General features: G+C 45.3%; 1 non-coding gene across 1 annotated transcript; it reads right to left on the reverse strand.

The window, feature by feature from the left end:
• Nucleotides 1-11409: 11409 nt before the first annotated feature.
• On the reverse strand, nucleotides 11410-11495 carry LOC118146587 (small nucleolar RNA SNORD86). The gene has a single exon (XR_004732438.1). It is a non-coding gene; the product is annotated as a small nucleolar RNA SNORD86 (small nucleolar RNA).
• Between the last annotated feature and the right edge of the window lie 13311 nt (nucleotides 11496-24806).

Genomic DNA, 24806 nt, shown 5'->3' on the forward strand with positions numbered 1-24806 from the left:
GTCTTTTCACATAGTCGCATATTGCTTGGAGACTTTGCTCATTCCTTTTTATCCTTTTTTCTCTATTCTTGTCTTGTCGTTTTGTTTCATTAAGTTGGTCTTCGACCTCTGATACCCTTTCTTCTGCTTGATCCATTCGGCTGTTTAAGCTTGTACATATTTCACTAAGTTCTCGTGTTGTATTTTTCAACTCCATAAGTTCATTTATATTCCTCTCTATATTGTCTATTCTTTTCAACATTTCATCGAACCTTTTTTCAAAGTTCTTAGTTTCTTTACATTGGGTTAGAACAAGTTCCTTTAACTCCCAGAAGTTTCTTATCATCCACCTTTTAAAGCCAACTTCAGATAACTGAACACAGTCCTTTTCCATCAGGGCTTGTTCCGTTACTGATGAGTCCTTTTCCATCAGGGCTTGTTTGGTTGCTGATGAGTCTTTCCATCAGGGCTTGTTCCCTTACTGATGAGTCCTTTTCCATCAGGGCTTGTTCCATTGCTGATGGGTTCTGATTTTGAGTATACTCGGCCTTCTTAGGCTGTTTTTTTCCCTTCATTGTAGATGAACCGCCTTTCTAATTAGGTTTCTGAGTCGACGTCCGATTTATTGATTCCCAGTGCTGGGATCCGAGTAACCCACTGTGGCAGCCTAAATAGCAGCGATAAGACTGATGGTGCTCTTCTGCCCGGGAATCTCTGGTCTGGCTTCCCTCTGGGGTCCGCAACAAGCGGCTCTGACTTCCCGGAGCTCCAAACTCCAGTCAGTAGGGGAAGCAGTCCCGTTGGCTCTGCATGAAGAGCTGCTGCGCCAAGACGCCGGCAAAACCGCTGCGGCGGCCACAAGAGTTGCGCTGGCGACCCGTGGGGCTCCTCCACTGGGAATCGGCTGATCAGTGAGTGACGAAAATTTGTCTAAAGATGTGGCGTCGGCCGGGCGCGGTGGCTCAAGCCTGTAATCCCAGCACTTTGGGAGGCCGAGGCGGGTGGATCACGAGGTCAACAGATCGAGACCATCCAGGTCAACATGGTGAAACCCCGTCTCTACTAAAAATTACAAAAAAAGTTAGCTGGGCATGGTGGCGCGTGCCTGTAATCCCAGCTACTCAGGAGGCTGAGGCAGGAGAATTGCCTGAACCCAGGGGGCGGAGGTTGCGGTGAGCCGAGATTGCGCCATTGCACTCCAGCCTGGGTAACAAGAGCGAAACTCAAAAAAAAAAAAAGATGTGGCGTTGTCTTGTTCTCTGAGCTTTCACTGGGAGCTACAATCCCGAGGTGTTAGTGGTCGGCCATCTTGGATCCTTCCTCGAAATTCGTGCATGTTATTGTGTGGAGGGTTTTCACTGTTCTATGGTATTCCACTGTGTGAATAAATGACAATTAAAAATCCCATTCTCCCGTTGAAGAACACTTGCATTGTTTCCAACGTTTGGCTTTTATAAACAATGCTGTCTGCAGAACTGTTTGGATGAGAGATTTTGTGATTGGTGGAGAAGCAGGAAGAATTGCAGTGATGCAGCGATGGGGAAGAGGTCGTTCTGTGCAGAATCCACCTCTCCTGGGGCAACCCTGGGACTGTTCACTTTGTGGGCATTGGGAGATAGTTCCTCAATATCATCACAGACATCCACAAAAGAGACACTCTCAGCTGCGGCTAGTTTATGTGGCTTTCCTGCACCTCAATCTGAAGCCAGAGAGAGAAAGAACTTGGCAACTGTTGTGTTTTTAGATTGCAGTAGAAAACTGGTGCGTGAGTGCATATGAGGTTGCTTTTTGAAAGTAGAAATGGGGTGCAGGTGGGAGGCTCAGAGGCATTGTAATTCAGGAATAAGTCTAAATGTTCCATATGTGAAGCCACTGGAACCAATAATTTTCCCCAGACCCGCTGACTAGCGGGGAAGGGTCTCTTGCTGGACCACCTGGGGTGGGGGGAATGTTTCTCATTGACTTTGGCATGAGCAGTCACAGGTTTTTGTTGGTATTACTGCAGTAGAAGGGCTTGCTTCTTTCCTGTTGGCTAACTCTGAAGTAGCTGTTGCTTATCAAAATAGTGTTGGAATGAGATACTCACGATCTGTGCAGATCAGCAATGACTAATGGCGCTTTTGCAGGGTCTGGAGGTCCTCCCTGGGGGAGGCGACCAGACTTGGAACCAGACTATGGGTTGGCAAAATGAAGCATAATTTCTTTCTGTACGTGTTCTACTTCAGCGGAGATTACCCGAGAAGGTTCCCAGTATTCTGACTTCACAGATCAAATGATGTGATCAGTATTGATTAAATGCTTATGTATCGGGCTCTGGTTGAAGCACTTTTCATAGGTTTAAAACTCAAACATCATGAGTGGGGCGATGTGTATCAGTTAGCTTTTGCTGTGTAACAAACCTCCCCAAGTTTTAGTGTCTTAAAACAACAGACATCACTTTATTTTTATTGAGATGGAGTCCTGCTCTGTTGCCTAGGCTGAAGTGCAATGGTGTGAACATGGCTCACTGCAGCCTTAACCTTCTGGGTTCAAATGATCCTCCTGCTTCAGCCTCTTGAGTAGCTGGGACAACAAACACATGGCACCATGTCCAGACAATTTTTAAATTTTTTGTAGAGACAGTGTCCCATTTTGTTGCCCAGGCTGTCTTGAACTCCTGGGCTCAAGTGATCTCCTGCCTCAGCCTCCCAAAGTGCTGGACTTTCAGGCATGAACCTCTGTGCCTGGCATTATTTTATCTTTTATTAATTTTCTTTTTTTTTTTTTAAAGAGATGGGGTCTTGCTATATTGCCCTGGCTGGTCTTGAATTTCTGGGCCCAAGCGATCCTCCCTTCTCAGCTTCCTGAGTAGTTGAGACTATAAGCATTGCCACTGCAACTGACTAAAAAACAGACATTATTATTTCTCACAGTTCTGTGAGTTTTCTGGGAGTTTATTCTGATTTGGGCTAGCTTGGTTTCAACTAAATGGCTTAGGATAGTCTCGCTTACATATCTGACAATTGGCTCAATGTCAGCTGGGGCTACAGCCATGTGTCTCTTGCTGTCAATCAGCCACACTGTTTCACATGATGGTAGGAAAGATCTCAGCAGGAAGAGAGTAAATCCTAATGTGCAAGAAGGCTTGCAGCCTCTGCTTGCATCACATTGGTTAATGTCCCATTGGTCAAAGCAAGTCACATGACTAAGACCGGATTATACATAGAAGTGACCTACTCAACGTATGAATATGGGATGGGAATGGGTGTAGTCATCTTATAAACAACAAGCTACATCTTCTTATCATCCCCACTTTACTGATGATGCTTAGATAAGTTAAGGATCTTGTTCCAAGTCACATGGTTGCTATCGGACAGAGCTCAGCCTCAATTTTAGGTCTATATGATGATAAAGTCTGTGCCTTAAGTCCTGTGCTATTTGGGTTGCTTCCTTCCTCAGACCTGGGCTGTTGTGTCTCAGCCCAGGGAAGAGAAGAGATGAGACACTTAACCAGCCTCCTCCAGGGGCAGCTCATCATAGAGCCTCGCCATTGCTTGTGCAGCCAGCTGGACTTAGCAGCCTTTGCGATGCTGAAGAGAATCATTCTCATGAAACTAACAATTCTGCCATTGCACTGGATTCTGTACCTTCAGATTAGTATTGGAGATCACATTCCATAGACTGTAGGAAATAGATGGAAAGGATAAAGGATGGCAGCAGAGACAGAACTCTGCATTTGCTTCACGGGCAATCATTAAGCACCTACTGTGTCTGGGCTAGATTCTGGTTATTCAGGCAAACTGCAGGAAGGGGAATGGTTGCTCTCTAAAGTACATTTTCAACAATGTGTGTTGAGAGAACATGTTGACAGGAGGGACATTAAAGACCGAGATGAAAGGCACTTAGACTCAGAAGCTGCAGGACAGTAAGACCTTGAGATTTATAGGGAAGGGGGCCAGAGAAGACATCTCTTAATAATAATCAGCTGCTTTGCCAGTGCTGGTGCAGACACTACCCCCTCTCACCAGGTGGTTATAGAAACTGCACCTACTTCTATCCAGTTTCAAGCCCACCATCTCTTTTAAATTTAAGGTCTTCTTCAAAAGAACAGTTTTTGATGACACTGGGAAAAGGGTGAGCAGGCAGATTTGGGGTGGGAATTGAAGGAATCAAACCCCAAACCCCATTTTAGATTTGCAATCAAGCTGAAATGCTCAGCACCGCCAGAGTATGCCTTTAAAAGGAAAAAAAAAAAAGGTTATTTGTAAGAAACAAAGACTGAAGTTTGCATCTGAATGTAGTGCCAATCAGCACTCATTAGCGGGAACACAATGCGGCCCCATTAGCAGGAAAGGAGCTTTGGCAATTGCTCATTAGTTTTGTAGATTCGAATAATTATTTTAAGGGACGCTTGGGTGTTTGATGAGATCCAGCAGTGTCAATGATGTGCCACTTTTCTCCCCAGAGAAAGGGAATGTTCCCAGGAGTAATTGTACTCTCTTATCCCCCTCCTTTCTCGCTCACACCTCAAGGCGTCTCTGTATACTCCTGGGGTATACAAGGTGTCTCTGTATACCACCTTCAACAAATGGCTGGAAGGTGGATAGAAACTTCTTCATCAATACATTACTCATGGGAAAACTGTGGTCCTGAGAGTGCAGGAACACAAAAGTAGTCATCTGAGGAGCTGGGAGAATTGGTTTATTACATGCACTCCCTTCTTTCATTGAGGGGAGGGAATCTGATGAGCTCGGGGTAGAATAGAAACATGCAATAGCGTCTTAAGTATACACTCGAGAGAGGAGTGTCTGCACACCAAGGGATGGAATATTCATGAAAATTCCTAAAAAAAGGTGGAGATTTCTCAGAACTGTGGTGCCACCAAATTTTACATCAAATATGGGTGCTCCTGGAACTGTCCTAGCACTGGTGGGTGTGTGATTAAGAATGTTAATGAGCATATAGGCTGGGTGCGGTGGCTCATGCCTGTAATCCCAGCACTTTGGGAGGACGAGGTGGGCAGATCACCTGAGGTCAGGAGTTCGAGACCAGCCTGGCCAACATGGTGAAACCCGGTCTCTACTAAAAATATAAAAATTAGCCAAGTGTGAAGGGGGCATCTATAATCTCATATACTTGGGAGGCTGGGGCAGAAGAATCGCTTGAACCTGAGAGGCACAGACTGCAGTGAGCTGAGATCGCACCGTTGCACTCCAGCCTGAGCAACTAGTAGAAACTGTGTCTCAAAAAAAGAAAAGAAAAGAAAGTTAATGATCACACAGTGAGGCCCTAGATGAAACCTGGTTCAAATCCAGCACCAATTAGGTCCAATTGGTGTTAGCCAGCTTGGTCCACACCCAGGTTTTTCAGGGTCTTAACAGCCCCTAGCTTCTGCAGCTGTTTCAACAGTTGCCTTTTGCCTAGCCATATGAAAGTGCTGCCTGGAATTTTCTGTTCTCCTGTGACCACCCTGTATTATTCCTGTCTCACCTTGACAAGAATTTCAAAGAAGGAGCATTCTGGAGGATAAGCTAGGTCACAGGGGACCTAAGCAGAGAAACTTCTTAGGCCTAATTTTACTGTAGGCATTAAGGGAGTGCTGCCAACACAGTGCTAGGCACAGGGTAAGAGCTCAAAGGACAGTGGGGAAAAGCCCAGGTGTTAAAGTAGATGGCTTTAAAGCTCAAGTTCCATCATTCCCAGAGATCAGTCCTTTCATCAAACTTCTGGGGTGATTCTCATGCACATTATTGTTTAAGAACTGCTGAGACAATACTATTTCTGATAATTAATGCGGGTCCTCTGGAGATTGTATTTGGGGAGGAAGAAGGATGAATCCCGCTGTGAGGTCTGCTTCTGTGGTTAGAATGTGGCAAAAACTTGATTTCCTCTTCCTCTTTCCCAATAAAACCACCATTTATTTTTTGCTGTCTACTGTCCTTCACGTGGTCATGTTCTTTAGAGGAAGTGGTCTCTGACTTCAGGAAGTGAATAGTAATTGGTCTAAACCAACCATGTTTTCCTATTTCCCTTGCTTAGTGATTGGCTTAGCCTGATGAGATAATTCTGGCCGATGAGACACAAGTGGGGCGTATATTGGGGTTTCTGGGAAAGGTCTTCCTTAATGATTGAAAGAAGATTGATTGAAAGAGGGAAGAAACAGCCCCTTTACTGTCTCCGGATATTTGAGAAAGTGCTGGCTAGAGCTTGGGCAGCCATCTTGTGGCCATGAGGTGGGGGGATAGGTCAAAGATGACTTTGGAAATCCACAAAGAAGTGGGCCTTTCCTAATGTAATTGAGCTGCCAAATCAATCAACTGTGAAGCTTCCCCATTTTATTAAGTGAGATGATAACATTCCTTCAGTGTTTAAGGCCAGATCAGTTGCAGGCTCTGTTTCTTGCTTCTGAAAGTTTTCCTGAGAGGAGGGATGGAGATGTATACTGAGAAGACCCAAAGAAGGAGGGACTGAATAGAGGGAGAACCCTGAGAATGGCTGGGAACTGGAGTGCATCTTTAAGAGGAGGCCTTATGAGTGGCCCAGCCTTTACTGCAGCACAGTGGCTAAAATCAAGGATCTTAGAATGTCTTGGTTCAAATTCTACCTCCACCATTTACTTAATAGTTATGTAACCTTAGGTAAATTACTAACCTTGGTTTCATTGTCTTTAAAACAGGATCATGCTAGTATTAACCTTGTAGGGTTTAAGAAGGTTAGTAGGGCCGGGTGCGGTAGCTCACACCTGTAATTCTAGCACTTTGGGAGGACAAGGCAAGTGGATCACTTGAGCTCAGGGGTTTAAGACCAGCCTGGGCAACATGGCGAAACCCTATCTCTGCAAAAAAAATTAGCCAGGCATGATGGTGCATGCCTATAGCCCCAGCTACTTGGGAGGCTGAGGTGGTGGGAGGATGGCTTGAGCCCAAGAGGTGGAGGTTGCAGGAAACAGAGATCACACCACTGCATTCCAGCCTGAGTGACAGAGCCAGACCCTGTCTCAAGAAAAAAAAAAGATTAATTAATAATGTAAAGTACCAAGCATAGTGTGATCCGAGAGACCTATGTGTAGTGTCTCAAAATAGACACCCCTTTATCAACTAAGACAGGCCGTAAGGTTAAGGAAACAAAAGTTACCTACTTACAGGTCGAGGGTTCAGGTCCTGACTGGCATGGAAAATTTCTAAATTCCTATGGCTATAAGAAAAACCAGCTGGGTGCCGAGGCTCATGCCTGTAATCCCAGCACTTTGGGATACTGAGGAGGGCAGATTGCTTGAGTCCAGGAGTTTGAGACCAGCCTTGACAACATGGCAAAATCTCATTTCTACAAAAAATGCAAAAATTAGTTGAGTGTGGTGGTGCACACCTGAAATTACTCAGGAGACTGTGGGAGGATTGCTTGAGCCTGGGAGCCCAAGGATGCAGTGAGCTATGATTGCACCACTACACTCCAGCCTAGGTGACAGAGCGAGACCCTGCCTCAAAAAGAAAAGAAAAAAAGAAAAACCACAGACTTGCTAAACTCCCTAACCATTGGAGCTGTATCAGGCAAATTTACAACCCAGACCACTACAACTCTGGACAGGGACTGGCCTTATAAACATTCTTTGCCTACAAGGAACTGCAGACCTTAAGCCAGTTTCAGCAGCTTATAGAGGCTGCGCATAAGCTGTCTTTGTGTCCTGTAGGTCACCTTTTGACATAAAGAGCCAAATTCGACCTCATTTTAATGCTAAAACCTGGCCTGAAGTGAACATGAGATGTGTTATATACACGTTTACCCATTGCTCTTGTGCTTGGCTCCCCTCATAAATATGTATAGCTTTCTCCCTAACCTGCTGAATATGCGTGACTATTGTGTAATACAGACCTTGTGTGGCATAAGACCCAACCTGTCCTTTCTCTCTTTGAAGCTGAGTGCCGTGGCTTACACCTGTAATCCCAGCACTTTGGGAGGCCAAGGTAACCAGATTGCCTGAGCCCAGGAGTTTGAGACCGGCCTGCGCAACATGGCGAAACCTTGTTTCTACAAAGAAAATACAGAAGTAGGCCAGGTGTGATGGGGGGCATGCCTATAACTCACTGTAGCCTTGAAATCCTGGGCTCCAGTGATCCTCCTGCCTCAGCCTCCTGAGTAGCTAGGACTAAGGTGTCTGCTACCACACTTGGCTAATTTTTTTTCTTTTTGTATAGACATGGGTCTTGGTATATTTCCCAGGCTGGTCTTCAACTCGTGTTCTCAAGTGATCCAACTGCCATGGCCTCCCAAAGTCCTGGGATTGCAGGTATAAGCCAGCATGACCAGCCTCACCCCATTTTAGACAACCAATAAGTTTTATTTTTAAATTTAATTTTTGGAGACAGGGTCTTGCTCTGTTGCCCAGGCTGGAGTGTAGCAGCGTGATCATAGCTCACTGTAGATTCCAGCTCTTGGGCTCAAGCAATCCTCCTGCCTCAGCCTGCCAAGTAGCTGAGACTACAGGCAAGTGCCACCACACCCGGCTAATTTTTTTTTTCTTATTCTTATAGAGACGAGGTCTCACTATGTTTGCCAGGTTTTTCTTGAACTCCTGGCTTTAAGCAATTCTGCCTTGGCTTCCCAAATTGCTGGGATTATAGGTGTGAGCCACCATGTCCAGCTGTCATGCATTTTAATAGCCAGTTCCACTTGTCTAGGAGAATGTCTCTGCCCATTGTGGGACATTTTAGCCTGTACAGTGTGCTCCTTCATCTGAAGAAATGACAGTTGGCTGCCTAAATCATGTACTACTTTTGGTCCCGTTTTTTAATGGCATTATGAATAGTTGCATCTTCCACTGGGTATGCAAAGCCAGTGCAGAGTCAGTGTCTATTATTGTCAAGACCCATTTGTGGTCCCCCAGGGCTACCAGCATCGGTCTCACTTGCCAGTTACGTTCAGAGTCTTCCCACCAAGGAACCTTTTCCATAGCCCTCAGCCATCTCTGTCTCTCTTGCTGACAAACACGTTTTGAACCTCAGAGGGTACAAGAGGAACATGTCTAGATTCAGCCCATCTCTGCACTGCTGCAGTGCCCCTGTCTCATAGACCTAGGAAGCCTCCGCAGGGAGCACATGGGGATATCTGCTTGTCAATTCCAATCACCTTCCAAACCCGGAAGGAGGTTCTTCTGATGGGCAGCTCATGTCTTACTTTAATGCACTCTCACATTTCCGCAGGGCTGTGGCCTATAAGGCATCTCTCTCTCTCTTTCTCTTTTTTTTGATGGAATCTTGCTCTGTCGCCCAGGCTGGAGTGCAGTGGCGCGATCTCGGCTCATTGCAACCTCTGCCTCCTGGGTTAAAGCGATTCTCCTGCCTCAGCCTTCAGAGTAGCTGGGACTACACACCCACCACCACGCCTGGCTAGTTTTCATAGTTTTAGTAGAGACAGCGTTTCACCATATTGGCCAAGCTGGTCTTGAACTCCTGACCTTGTGATCCACCTGTCTTTGCCTCCCAAAGTGCTGGGATTTTAGGTGTGAGCCACCGTGCCTGGCCCAGAAAACTTGATAAGGCGTCTTGAACTACCTTTTGATTTTGTAGCAGCAAGGTTATATGGGCATCCGCATTACAGGGGTGCCCTTAACCACAGCATTTACTATGACCTCGGCAGTGAGCACAGTCAGCTGGTGAGTATCCTGATCCCCTTAACCACAGCATTTACTATGACCTTGGCAGTGAGCACATTCAGTTGGTGAGTATCCCGATCCCCTTAACCACAGCATTTACTATGACCTTGGCAGTGAGCACATTCAGCAGGTGAGTATCCCGATCCTCATAAAGCCAGGCCCACATGACTTGCATATGAAACACATCAGCTGCTGCTTCTGATATGCTCTACTAGGTATTTACAGGAGGTGACAAAGTCCTCCTACTCAGGGAGAACAGACCTTACAGTCACCGGCCTACAGTGGCTTTTATCTAGTCCACCAGGCCGGTTGTTCCCTGGGGAATCACCTCCCGTGTGTCTGCCTCCCGTATAACTATTTGTGATTATTCCATAGTGAGTTGTGGGCCAACCCAAACCTGCTCTTTCACTGGAGTATTTTAAAACCAAAGACACAGGTCGGGCGCAGTGGTTCATGCCTGTAATCCCAGTACTTTGGGAGGCTGAGGTAGGCAGATCACTTGAGGCCAGGAGTTGGAGACCAGCCTGGCAAACATGGCAAAACCCCATCTCTACTGAAAATACAAAAATTAGCTGGGCATGGTGGTGGGAGCCTGTAATCTCAGTTACTTGGGAGGCTGAGGCATGAGAATAGTTTGATTCTAGGAGGTGGAGGCTGCAGTGAGCCGAGATGGTGCCACTGTACTTTAAGGATTCTAAGGATTTTAGGAGTTGTATGCCAGGAAATGGGGTCCAAGACCAAATATAGTTTTACAATATCACAAGTTGTTTCCAACGTTTGCCTATTAAGAGTAAAGCTGCTATAAACATTAGTGTAGAGGTTTTTGTGTGAATATAAATTTTTATTTCTCTGGGATGAATACTCAAGAATGCAATTGCTGGGTCATACAGTAGTTGCACGTTCAGATTTTGTGTGTGTGTGCATGTGCGCGAATTTGTTTTTACTGGGGAATGGGAGGTCTCTTCAAGATCACTATTCATCATTTCCTCCTTGGAAAAAGATTTCTTTTTCTTGGGTTTGGAGAAAGAGAGAGATGGGTCTTCCATTCCTTTCTCCTGAGGAACCTCCTGGGGCTTTTGCTTTTTTTATTTTTGGGGTTTTCATTCTCCTTACACCACTCTTCTTCTTTTCCTTTTCTTTTTTTTTTGAGACGGAGTCTTGCATCTTGCTCTGTCGCCCAGGCTGGAGTGCAGTGGCACAATCTTGGCTCACTGCAACCTCTGCCTTCTGGGTTCAAGCAATTTTCCCACCTCAGCCTCCTGAGTAGCTGGGATTACAGGCACGTGCCATAACTCCTGGCTAATTTTTTGTATTTTAGTAGAGATGGGGTTTCATGTGTTGAAGTTCCAGGCCAGGCTGGTCTGGAACTCCTGACCTCGTGATCCGCCCACCTTGACCTCCCAAAGTGCTGAGATTACAGGCGTGAGCCACTGTGCCTTGCCTTTTTTCCTTCCTTAAGCATTTCTTCTGTTTCTCCAGCTCCCTGGTAATCTCAGCAGCTGCTTCCTCTGCCTGAACCATTGCTTCCTCCATGACATCCAGATTCTTTTGTGGAATTCTTTCTCTCCAGTCTCATAGGGCAGATGCTCTTCAACTTGTTCTCAAAGCTTCTCCCCAAATACACCTCAGAGAAGCAATCGATTCATGAGGGAATATTGCACTTGTTTGCCAGGGGAGATGTGGCCTTTGTTCTTTGCAGGTGCTCGGCCAATGAAGGTGGAGTGGAAACTGAGTTCATGCTTTGGTGTGTTACCCCTTGTCTTCAGAGCTCTGGAGACTTTGTTCCTTTGCTGGGCCCTGGGAATCAACGAGACACCTGGACTGGCCATCACCTCCACAGCAGGGGCCTGTATAAATCAGGGAGGCATGCTCAGTGTTTTTTTTTTTTTTTTTTTTTTTTTTGAGACCGAGTCTCGCTCTGTTGCCCAGGCTGGAGTGCGGTGGCATGATCCCAGCTCACTGTAACCTCTGCCGCCCAGGTTCAAGCAGTTCTCCTGCCTCAGCCTCCCAAGTATCTGGATTACAGGTGCATACCATCATGCCCACCTAATTTTTGTATTTTCAGTAGAGATGGCGTTTCACCATGTTGACCAGGCTGGTCTTGAACTCCTGACTTCAGGTGATCCACCTGCCTCAGCCTCCCAAAGTGCTGGGATTACAGGCGTGAGCCACTGTGCCCAGCAGCATGTTTAGTTTTTTTAAGAAACAGCCAAAACATGGCTGAACCATTGTTTTTTTCTTTTTGAGACAGAGCCTTGCTCTGTCGCCCAGGCTGGAGTGCAGGGGCACGATCTTGGCTCACTGCAACCTCTGCCTCCCGGGTTCAAGCCATTCTTCTGTCTCAGTCCCCTGAGTAGGTGGTACTACAGGCACCCACCACTATGCCCAGCTAATTTTTGTATTTTGAGTAGAGATGAGGTTTCGCCATGTTGGCCAGGCTGGTCTTGAACTCCTGACATTGTGATCTGCCCGCCTCAGCCTCCCAAAGTGCTGGGATTACAGGCGTCAGCCACCGTGCCCAGCCTGTACCATTTTCTATTTTTATTTATTTATTTATTTATTTTGAGATGGAGTCTCGCTCTGTTGTCCAGGCTGGAGTGCAGTGGCAGAATCTCAGCTCACTGCAAACTTTGCCTCCCAGGTTCAAGTGATTCTCCTGCCTCAGCCTCCTGAGAAGCTGGGATTACAGGCATGCATGACCACACCCAGCTAAGTTTTGTATTTTTAGAGGATACAGGGTTTCGCCATGTTAGCCAGGCTGGTCTCAAATTCCTGGGCTCAAGTGATCTGCCCGCCTCAGCCTCCCAAAGTGCTGGGATTATAGGAGTGAGCCACTGCTCCTGACCTGTTTTGAGTGTTCTTTATATATCCTAGATACTAGTCCTTTGTTAGATAGAGGGTTTGCAAATATTTTCTCCCAGTCTGTACTTTGTCTTTTTCATACTCTTTACAAGGTCTTTTGCAGAGCAAGATTTTCTTTTTCTTTCTTTTCCCTCCCTCCCTCCCTCCCTCCCTTCCTCCCTCCCTCCCTCCCTCCCTTCCTTCCTTCCTTCCTTTCTTTGATGGAGTCTTGCTCTGTTGCTAAGGCTGGAGTGCAGTGGAGGATCTCCATTTGCTGCAACCTCCGTTTCCTGGGTTCAGATGATTCTCCTGCCTCAGCCTCTTGGGTAACTGGGACTACAGGCGTGTGCCACCACAACTGGCTAATTTTTGTATTTTTAGTCGAGATGGGGTTTCACTATGTTGGCCAGGCTGGTCTCAAACTCCCTACCTCAAGTGATCCACCTGCCTCGACCTCCCAAAGTGCTGGGATTACAGGTGTGAGCCACCGTGCCTGGCCTCAAATGGCTTTCTGTGTCAGAATACTTCAATCCTATGAGCTGGCTATAATTATTTTCATTTTACACTTGACTAAACAAAGGCTTAGGAGGTGAAGGACTATGCTGTTGAGTTGCATTGCATGCCCCCAAAAAGGTATGTTGATGTCCTATCCCCCAGCACCCCAGAATGTGAGCTTATTTGGAAATAGAGTCATCGAGGTAATTAATTAAGATGAGGTTGCACAGGAGTAGGGTGGGCCATAATCCAGTATGACTGGTGTGCTTCTAAAAGGGGGAAGTGAGGACCCAAAAAGAGACAGGCATAGGAGGAAGATGCCATAAGAGACAAAGAGAGAAGGACATGTGAAGATGGAAGATTAGAGTGATGCAGCTGCAGCCAAGGAGAGGGAAACTGGGAAGAAGCAAAGGAGTCCCCTGCAGGTTTCAGAGAAGGCATGGCCTGGCTGACACCTTGATTTCAGATTTCTCATGTCCAAAAGTGAAACAATACTTTTTTATTTATTTATTTTTTGGTATGTTGCCCAGGCTGATCTTGAACTCCTGGGCCCAAGTAATCCTCCTGCCTCTCCACTTCCCAAAGCACTGGGATTACAGGTGTGAACCACCATACCCAGCTCTTTTTTTTTTTTTTTTGAAATGGAGTCTCTGTCGCCCAGGCTGGAGTACAGTGATGCAATCTTGGCTCACTGCAACCTCTGCCTCCCTGGCTCAAGCGATTCTCTTGTCTCAGCCTCCCGAGTAGCTGGGATTACAGGTGCCTGCTACCATGCCCAGCTAATTTTTGTATTTTTAGTAGAGACTGAATTTCCCCACGTTGGCCAGGCTAGTCTCGAACTCCTCACCTCAAGGGATCAGCCTGCGTTGGCTTCCCAAAGTGCTGGAATTACAGATGTGAACCACTGCGCCATGCCTAGCTCATTTTTTAAAAGCCACCCAGTTTATGTTACTTTGTTAAGGCAGCCCTAGGAAACCCAAACACATGTCAAAACTTCAAAACTAGTGTGCAGCAGAGCTGGAATTTGAACTCGGGTAGGTATGACCCTGAGGCCAATGTATTTAATCAAACAGGATCTATTTTAATTTTTTTTGGACAAACACCTATACAGCGCTTAGCCTGTGCCAGGCTCTGTGATGAGCACTTGACATGTATCTCTCTGAAATTGTCATTTCCCCTTCTGTGCAGTGCAGTAATTTCCTCTTTGAGGTTGTCTGGTAGCTTCCACCAGGGGGCAGACCTGGGCTTTTGTGCACCGGCAGGAAAAGAACTCAGGAGGCAGGTGTTGGACTTTCTTTCTTCCTTTTTTTTTTTTTTTTTTTTTTGAGACGGAGTTTCGCTCTTGTTACCCAGGCTGGAGTGCAATGGCGCGATCTCGGCTCACCGCAACCTCCGCCTCCTGGGTTCAGGCAATTCTCCTGCCTCAGCCTCCTGAGTAGCTGGGATTACAGGCACGCACCACCGTGCCCAGCTAATTTTTTGTAATTTTAGTAGAGACGGGGTTTCACCATGTTGACCAAGATGGTCTCGATCTGTTGACCTCGTGATCCACCCGCCTCGGCCTCCCAAAGTGCTGGGATTACAGGCTTGAGCCACCGCGCCCGGCCCCTTTTTTTTTTTTTTTTTGAGACGGAGTCTTGCTCTGTGGCCAGGCTGGAGTTCAGTGGTGCAATCTCGGTTCACTGCAACCTCTGCCTCCCAGGTTCAAGTGATTCTCCTGCCTCAGTCTCCTGAGTAGCTGGGGTTACAGGCGTCCGCCACTACGCCTGGCTAATTTTTGTATTTTTAGTAAAGACAATGTTTCACCATTTTGGCCAGGCTGGTCTCGAACTCCTGTCCTTGTGATCCACCTGCCTCAGCCTCCCAAACAGTTGGGATTACAGGCGTGAGCCATCACGTCCAGCCTGGAGGTAGGCTTTCTAGCAGTTCCCTCTGCAGAGATTGTAGCTTTGGTCTACCAAAGCAAAGACCCCATCAAAAAAATGGAGAGGATTGACCCAGATGATTGAGTGCAAATAAACTTCCGTGTTGTCTGAGGCAGACAGAGTCGAGCCCTGGAGGTATGGGCAGTCTGATTTCCAGAGAGCGACGCTTTGTCATGGATGTGATGGGAGAAGTGTCACCTACTTTTTCTCCAAACAGATCCTGAACCCATTCTCACTCGACAAGCTTCTGATGAAAGACCAATTAACATTTGTGTCATAGGCACAGTTCTGGAGATGATGGATGGTTCAGTAGTTTGGCCGGGTGTGGTGGCTCACACCTGTAACCTCAGCACATTGGGAAGCTGAGGCAGGAGGCTCTCTTGAGCCCAAGAGTTCGAGACCAGCCTGGGTAACAGCAAGACCCAGTTCTCAAAAAATAGAAATAAATAAAAAAACAAAAATAAAAAAATAAAAATTAGCTGACCGTGCATGCTGGCAGTCTCAGCTACTCAGGAGGCTGAATTGGGAGGATCACTTGAGCCCAGTAGTTTGAGGTTGCAGTGAGCGATGATTGTGCAGCTGCCCTACAGCCTGGGAAACAAAGCCAGACATTGTCTCTAAAAAACAAATAAAAAATTAATCTGCCTTTTGTGCAATTGTCTCAGCAGCTGGCATGTCTATACCACATGGCCTTATACCCCTGGCCAAAGTGGAGCATAGGGTTTTGACATGAGAGATGTAAAAGCTGCCTCTTAGGAGGAAGTTAGCACATTCCTGCTGCTTGGTTTCTGCAGCTGCCCTGGTTGCTGGTCCTGCCAAGCCCTGGTTCAGCCCTTCCTTGGAGATTCTGTTAATATACCCCAGTATCCATCCCATAATCTTTCTTTTTACAACACCTTTTAAGCCAGTCATAATTGCTACTACTTACAAAAGCATGAAATAAAGAAATCCTGAATTTATATAAATGAGGATAGAAAAAAAGAGGATTAAGTATATTATTTAAATATACTTAAATAATATACTTTAAATATTATTTAAAGTCATACAGGCAATTAAAAAGTTAAAAATAGACCAGATGTGGTGACACACGCTTGTAATCACAGCACTTTGGGAGGCTGAGGTGGGCACATTACCTGAGGTCCGGAGTTCGAGGCCAGCCTGACCAACATGGAGAAACCCCATCTCTACTAAAAAATATGAAATGGGCCAGGTGTGGTGGCTCATGCCTATAATGCCAGCTACTCAGGAGGCTGAGGCAGGAGAATCACTTGAACCAGGGAGGTGGAGGTTTCGGTAAGCTGAGATCGCACCATTGCACTCCAGCCTGGGTGACAAGAGCAAAATTCCATCTAAAAAAAAAAAGTTAAAAAAATAATGAAGTCATTAGAACAACCAGCACCCAGGAAAGAGCTTACCATGTGTAAGTTCTCAATAAATATTTATCCGCTGACTGCAGGACTTTACTGAATAATATCAAACAAAACTGACAAATAAACAAGGGAAGAAGGGATAGTGAGGCTGAACTAAATATCTCTCTTCAATGGAGACAATATGGTTTTAAGTTGATAAATCAATACATAGAAGTGCAATCATATTATTTAGAATTATAGTGTGAACGCCAGAGTTAAAGCAAGAAAACGTTTTCTGAGGAGTAGGAGAGTGTTTTTCTGTCTCCCTCTAAACATCGGTACTCTCAACCCTTTAAAAATGTGGCCAAGGGATCCAAGCTTGTTTGCAAACCCAGGCTGCCAGGCAGTAGGACTGAACTCCAAGACTCACTCCGGTCACTGGCACGAAGCGCATCTGCCCAGGAGGGGGCGCTGTTTTCTAATGTGCACGGAGGCGCTAACCGGCCAGCATCCACCTCCCCTGTTTGCCGGTCCCGTCTCATTATTGTTTCAATGGGCATCTCCTTAATTGAGTGTGAGGTCGAGTGTTTTCTCCCATGTTTATAAGCCAACTGTATTGCCTTTTCTGTGAATTGCCTTTTCATGTCCTTTGCACTAAATGAAAACTGTGTCTCCTCTCGTTCAGAACTTTCTTTTTCTTATCTGATTATTTTATTACTCAGCTCCTCAGTCTAGCTTGTGTTTGGCTTATTAGATGGGTTTTAAATTCTCCATTCCTTTTCCTCCTTCTCCTCTGCCCCTCTCTTCCTCTATTCCTCTCTCCTCCTTTACAGATTTGATTTTTCAAATACCTCTCAAGAATTCTAACACTCAGTTCCTTGCAACAGTGTTTGGGAAATCATACATATCAATGACAATACATGTTGTATTGGTTACAAAATATAAAATGACCACCTTCCTTTCATTCAGTGCCAATTATTTCTGCAACATCCTCCTCCACCCCCGCTTCCTTCTAGCTCTTCCACAAATCCTCTACATTCTCCCATGGGCTTAGATTTTTGGTGCAAAAGCTAAGACATCTTGGAGATCATTCTGCTTTTCAGACCTGCCACAAACCCCTTCAGAGACGAAGTCTTTCCAAGCTGACTTTCTGCTTGCTTGGCTGAGGGAAAGACAGTGGGGAGAGGAAGAGTATATTAAAATCCCTAAATTAAAGCCAAAATATTATTCAACTATATTTGGGCAAACAGAAACAATTCTGGAAGAGCTTAAAGGCAATGTTTATCCGTGATTAACCTGGGGGGCAGATTTTATTTGTTACTTTGTATAATTTTCTATAAATTAGGATTATGGGTGAGTTTTACTTTGTTTTCCCCCTCTTGAGCATTTCCGTCTTCTCTCTCTTGCTCTCTCTATATGATATATATATATAATATATATAAATCATATATAATAAAATTATTATATATATGCTAACATATAATTAATAATTAATAAAAATATATTCATAATATATACATTTTTAGATGAGGTCTCACTCTGTCACCCAGGCTGGAGTGCAGTGGCACTATCTTGGCTCACTGCAACTTCTGCCTCCCAGGTTCAAGTGATTCCCCTGCCTCAGCCTTCTGAATAGCTGGGATTACAGGCATGCACCACTACATCTGGCTAATTTTTCTATTTTTAGCAGAGACGGGATTTCATCAGGTTGGCCAGGCTGGTCTGGAGCGCCTGACCTCAAGTGATCTACCTGCCTTGGCCTCCCAAAGTGCTGAAGACTACAGGCATGAACCACCACGCCTGGCAATAGTTTTTCTTTTTTAAAATTTTTTCTGGCTGGGAGAGGTGCTCACGCCTGTAATCCCAGCTACTCGGGAGGCTGAGGGAAGAGAATCGCTTGAACCTGGGAGGAAAGAAAACAGGAAAGGAAATTTATATATGTATATATATAAATTTTTAATATGTATAAATTTATATACACATTTATTTTATATGTACATTTATTATATATAAATTTATACATATAAAAAAGGAAAGGAAAATATGTTTTAATTTCCTTTCCTTTCTTTCTTTCTTTTTTTTTTTGAGACAGGGTTTCTCTCCGTCACCCAGAGTGGCACACTCTCAACTTGCTGCATCCTCAACCTCCTGGGCTCAAGCAATTTTCCCACTTCAGCCTCCAAAGTAGCTGGGGTGACAGGCTTGTACCACCATGCCTGGCCAATTTTATAATTTTTTTTTGTGGAGATGAGGTCTCACTATATTGCCAAGGCTGGTTTTGAACTCCTGGACTTAAAAGATCCTCCCATCTCTGCCTCCTAAAGTGCTGGAATTACAGGCATGAACCACCACTCCCTGCTCTCCTAATATTTTTTATTTAAGTATTTTCTAGAAAAATAGCATAGTAATATTCAGAGTAACAAAATGTATACAATGAACACCTAATTTCTCAGACTTCACTCAAGAAACAGTTACAATTAATGTTCTCTTATGTAAATTCCTTGTGATATGATCTTTGTAGTGTCTCTATATGTGTCTCTATCAGTCTCTAACTCTGGATATCATCCTCCACTCTTTTTACACAAGTGGGTGTGTCACCTACAGGCTTTTATGCCCCCAACTACAACTGGTAAATTGTTTAATGTCAGAGCCCATAAAAGTCTACCTCATTAAAAGAAGTGGCTTCGTAGCATTCTCATGTGGAAGCTCCGTAATATAACAAACAGCTCCCACTGATCGGGAAAAGTCATTTCTCATCTTTTCTACTATAAATAATGTCAAAAGACAGAACCTTGAGCAAATATCTTTACTGAGATTCCAGCTTATGTCTAGGATAAACTCTCCAAATTAGAGTTTCTGGGTCAAAGGATTTTTTTTCTTCCTCATTTCTAATTTTTGATAGCTATTTCAGAATTTCCTCCCAAAGAATTGTACCAGTTTATGCTCACACTGACAATGTACGAAGCTGGATTTTTTTTTTTTTTAAAAGACAGAATCTCATTCTATCACCAAGACTGGAATACAGTGGTTTGATCTCGACTTCCAGGCTCAAGCTATTCTTCTGCCTCATTCTCCTGAGTACCTGGGATTACAGGCATGTGTCACCACACCCCAAAAATTTTTGTATTTTTTTTTTCAGTAGATACAGGGTTTAGCCATGTTGGCCAGGCTGGTTTTGAACTCTTGGCCTCAAATGATCCACCTGCGTTGGCCTCCCAAAGTGCTGGGATTGCAGGCATAAGCCACCTCATTGACCAGAAGCTGTATTTTGGTTTTTCTGAGATGGAGTTTTGCTCTTGTCACCTAGGCTAGAGTGTGTGGCACGGTCTTGGCTCACTGCAACCTCCGCCTCTGGGTTTAAGTGATTCTCTTGCCTCAGCCTCCTGAGTAGCTGGGACTACAGGCATCTGCCACCATGCCTGGCTAATTTTTGTGTTTTTTTTAGTAGAGATGGACCTTCACCATGTTGGCCAGGCTGGTCTTGAACTCCTAACATAAGGTGGTCTGCCTGCATCAGCCTCCCAAAGTGAAGACATTTATTCATATAAATGAAGAAAGTGTACAGATAAATCACACAAAGGCAAATTAGAGAAACTTTGATCTCTCTCTTCTACTTACTAGATTAGCGACGACATGTAAAACCCTGCCCGAGTGGCTGTAAAATACCACAACTCTTTGGGAATACAATAAGGCAAACGTAAGCCATGCCATTGTTCAGACTATTCCACTTAATAATCCCACCCCCAGGAATTTATCCGAATAAAATTAAAAACGACTTGAGAATTTGGCAGTACCGATGCCCTCTGTGCGTGAGTCCATTTTCGCCCCACTTATTTCAAATACCGCTTTTGTCTTATTTAGGGGCTCATGACATGGATACCCACAGAAGGTCTTGGGTAACTGAACTCTGAGATCCTGTTCTTCATTTTTATTGCTGACAGTTTTGTCTTTCAGAAGGTAAAGGAAGTATCTAGAGGAACTGTTGCCTTGGGCCAGATTCTGGTCACCAGGCGGAACAAGCTGGTGAGGGGAAGTGACAAGAACCTCAGCAGAAAGAGACTGCGTGGCTCTAGACACCCTGTCTGCCTCCTACCGCTTTGGTTAACTTTCCAGCTCTATCTAGCTGAGCTGGGAACGTCCCTTGTGGTCAGTATCCTTGACAGTGTGGCTCTGCCTCTATTTATTTTATATATTTTTTGAGACGGAGTCTCTCTCTGTCACCGAGGCTGGAGTGCAGTAGCATGATCTCAGCTCACTGCAACCTCCGCCTCCTGGGTTCAAGCAATTCTCCTTCCTCAGCCTCCGGAGTAGCTGGGACTACAGGCCCGTGCCACCATATCCGGCTAAGTTTTGTATTTTTTAGTAGAGACAGGGTTTCACCATGTTGGCCAGGATGGTCTCGATCTCTTGACCTCGTGATCCACCCGCCTCAGTCTCCCAAAGTGCTGGGATTACAGGCGTGAACCACCACGCCCGGCCTCTCTCTGTCTCCTTCCTTCCTTCCTCCTTTTTCCTTTCCTTTCCTTTCCTTTCCTTTCCTTTCCTTTCCTTTCCTTTCCTTTCCTTTCCTTTCCTTTCCTTTCCTTTCCTTTCCTTTCCTTTCCTTTCCTTTCCTTTCCTTTCTTTCTTTCCTTCCTTCCTTCCTTCCTTCCTTCCTTCCTTCCTTCCTTCCTTCCTTCCTTCCTTCTCTTTCTCTCTTTCTTTCCTTCTCTCTTCCTTTCTCTCTTTCTCTCTTTTTTTGAGACAGAGTCTCGCTCTGTCAGCCAGGCTGGAGTGCAGTGGTGTGATCTTGGCTCACTGCAACCTCCGTCTCCCAGGTTCAAGTGATTATCCTGTCTCAGCCTCCTGAGTAGCTGAGACTACAGGCATTCACCACCATACCCAGCTAATTTTTGTATTTTTAGTAGAGACAAAAATCGCCATGTGGTCTCAAACTCCTGACCATAGGCGATCTACTTGCCTCGGCTTCCCAAAGTGCTGAGATTACAGGTATGAGCCACGGTGCCCAGCCCTCTTCTGTTTTCTTAATGGTCCTTATCCAAGAGGGATGGTGTGCAGACAAAAAAGTCACTCAAATTCCAGGGGCCTGATGATCTGGAAAGTGGGCTGAGGCAAATCCCAAGTAAATACTTCCCATTGTCTATCTGCCTCAGGACTAGAATCAGCTACATAATTTGTAGGGCTCAATACAAAATGAAACTGCTGGACATGGTGGCTCATGCCTGTAATCCCAGCATTTTGGGAGGCCCAGGTGGGAAGATCATCTGAGGCCAGAAGTTCGAGACCAGCTTGGTTAACATAGTGAGATGCCCCCCACCACCATCTGTACAAAAAATTAAAAAAATCAGCTGGACATTGTGGCATGCACCTGTAGTTCTAGCTACCTGTGGGGCTGAGGTGGGAGGATTGCTTACGCTTGCGAAGTTGAGGCTGCAGTGAGCTGAGATTGCACCACTGCACTCCATCCTGGCCAACAGAGCCAGACCCTGTGTCGAAAAAGAAAGAAAAAAGAAAGAAAGGAAATGAAAATGAAAAGAAAGAAAGAAAAGCCACGCTTCTCCAGGAGATTGTGGATGTCTAGTTGAAGATTTGTGGAATTAGGAAATATTTAATGAACAAAGTCCCCAATGAGATGAACATGAGTTCCAGAGCCAGGGGCAGGAATAGCATGGAACAGGATTTGGAGTTGGAGGGATACTTCTTTAGACCCTTCTGTGTGGCTATCAGGACCGGATGAAGATTAAACAGAGTCACAAAGCGCTACCTTCATTTATAATAAAAACGCCAACAGTGGGGAGAACATTAGGAAAAAAGGGCTAATGCGTGCTGGACTCAATACCTAGGTGATAAGTTGATAGGTGCAGCAAACCACCATGGCACACGTTTACCTGTGTAACAAACCTGCACGAACTGCACATGCACCCCGAAACTTAAAACAAACAAAACAGCCAGGCACTGTGGCTCACGCCTGTAATCCCAGCACTTTGGGAGGCTGAGGTGGGTGGATCACCTGAGGTCAGGAGTTTAAAACCAGCCTGACCAACATGGTGAAACCCCATTTCCACTAAAAATACAAAAATCAGCAGGGCTTGGTCATGAGTGCCTGTAATCCCAGCTGCTCAGAAGGCTGAGGATGGAGAATCTCTTGAACCCAGTAGGCGGAGGTTGCAGTGAGCTGAGATCGTGCCACTGCACTCCAGCCTGGGTGACAGAGTGACTCTGTCTCAAAACAACAACAACAATAACAGCAAAAACAACAAAAGAAAAAACCAACCATAAGTCATTAAAGATGTATAGCACGCAGAAGACATGCTTCTCACTATGTCTTAGGTCTGTTTTTTTAACTCCAGCCAACACTGTGGCACCTGGTTGTGCACAGCCATAAAGGGAGAGCATCTCCCTTTCGTTGCACTGTGTATCTTTCATTCTCTGTCTCCGGGCTTTTCTGCTTCCTCCAGATGCTAGGACTGTAGGAATCTGCACGGATGAACCACACGGACTCATTCACACACCTGGAAAGGCAAGGGAGCTAACGGCCCATGCAGCAGCCCTTGACAGATGAAGGAGGCCTCCATGGATAAATTGCTATCCCCCGGAGCCTCCTGTTTGGAGAGCACTCACCATAGTTCCTCTCAGGACCTCAGCAGGACTGAGCCCCAGCTACCCACGGTGGTAACCAGCTCAGTAACGTATCCTTGGATCCGTGATCACTCCTCGGTTTCATGCTTCTCTGGCCTCTGCTTTCCTGGAATCACTTTGCAGATTAAACTGGTTGCCTCCAAGCCCTTATCTCAAGCTCTCCTCTTTGGAAGAACCTAGGCTAAGACAACAGGTGTAAAGAATTCCACCAAAGTTTTAGTTTTTTCCATGACTGTTTTTTATTTTTTATTTTTGAGACAGGGTCTCACTCTGTGATCCAGGCTGGAGTGCGGTGGTGCAATCACAGCTCACTGCAGCCTTGACCTCCTGGGCTCAAACGATCCTCCCACCTCAGCCTCCTGAGTAGTTGGGACTGCAGATGCACAGCACACCTGATTACTTTTTTTAGACAGGGTTTCACTCTGTTGCCCAGGCTGGACTCAAACTGAAGGGATCCTTTTGTCTCAGCCTCCCAAAGTGCTGGTATTACAGGCATGAGCCACTGCACCCAGCCTCCTCGACTATTTCAATGTTCCTGAGTCACTTCTGTTGCTCCCTGAACTGGTTTAAGAAGGCAGGAAAGATTTCAAACGGGGTAGGGAGAAATCAGGACGAGGCTGAGGCCACTGGGACCTGGTAAGACACTTGTGGAGAGGATAGAAACAGCTGGGCGGACAGGATCAGCCATGCATGTGACAGAGTTAGGACGCATTACTAGGAGTATAGCATTGAAAACAAAGGAGGCGAAAGTTCTTCATTCTTCATGGATCTGACTATAGCTGGAACGCTGGGTCTCAGTTCTGGACACTATAATAAAGGCAATGAAAAACTGAAGCAAATGAAATCAAAAAGTCAGCAAAGATTTTTCAGGACTTGTTACCATATTATACAAAGAAATAAGGGGATTTGCTTGCAGAATAACTGCTAGGAGAAAGGGAGGGATATGAGAGCTATTTTTCAATGTGTGAAGGCTTGTCATGTGGAAGAGGGAATAGATTTATTCTGGAAGTGAGGAATAATCAATGGAAGTTAGAAGGAGCTGGATTTATCTCAGTTTATGGAGAAACTCTCAAACCTGGGGGCTGCCTTCTAACTCCCAAAGGATCCAAATGCCCAGAGCTACCATGCATGGTATGGTCGACATCCTAAGAAAAACCAAAGACAGTGAAATCAAAGTTTCGTAGTTTGTCTCTTTCCCTTTGCCTCCATTCATTCTATCAAACTACTGAGCATCTCATATTTGCATGAAAGTCTTCCTTACAGAGAATTAAAAACCTTTTGGCAACTTACATCTTCTGTACCTAGGCTTTTCCCTCAAAAAGAATTATAAGTCTCCAGTGCTACTCTGTTTGGTCAGAGCCCTTCTTGAAATGTGATTCATGGACCTGAGCATGTCTGTGATGGCCACACCCACACCTTCGCAGCAAGTCATTTGTATTTGTCCATCATGTAGGATATTTTTATTGTAAACAACAGAAATAGACTCTGGCTAATCCCATGGGGGAAAAATGAATTTATTAGATTGCAAAATAGCTACAGGTTAAACTAAAGGTTAATAGCTGATGCCAGAACATGGAATGTTCTAAAGGTCTGGGTAGCAGAAACAGAAGAACCTATATTGTGCATCTGTCTATCTATCTATCTGGCAATTTGTCTGTCTGTCTCTGTCTGATCTATCTATGAAGACTGCACTCACAACCACAATGTTGTAGACTCTTTTACTTTCCTTTTTTTTTAGACAGAGTCTTGCTCCCTTGTCCAGGCTGAAGTGTAATGGCATAACCTCGGCTCACTGCAACCTCTGCCTCCCAGGTTCAAACAATTCTCCTGCCTCAGCCTCCCAAGTAGCCAGGATTACAGGCACCTGCCACCATGTCCAGCTAATTTTTGTATTTTAGTAGAGACGGGGGTCTTGCCAAGTTGGCCAGGCTGGTCTCAAAATCCTGACTT

Source organism: Callithrix jacchus, chromosome 12 (genome assembly GCF_049354715.1).
Source record: "Callithrix jacchus isolate 240 chromosome 12, calJac240_pri, whole genome shotgun sequence".
In the NCBI taxonomy this organism is placed as follows: domain Eukaryota; kingdom Metazoa; phylum Chordata; class Mammalia; order Primates; family Cebidae; genus Callithrix; species Callithrix jacchus.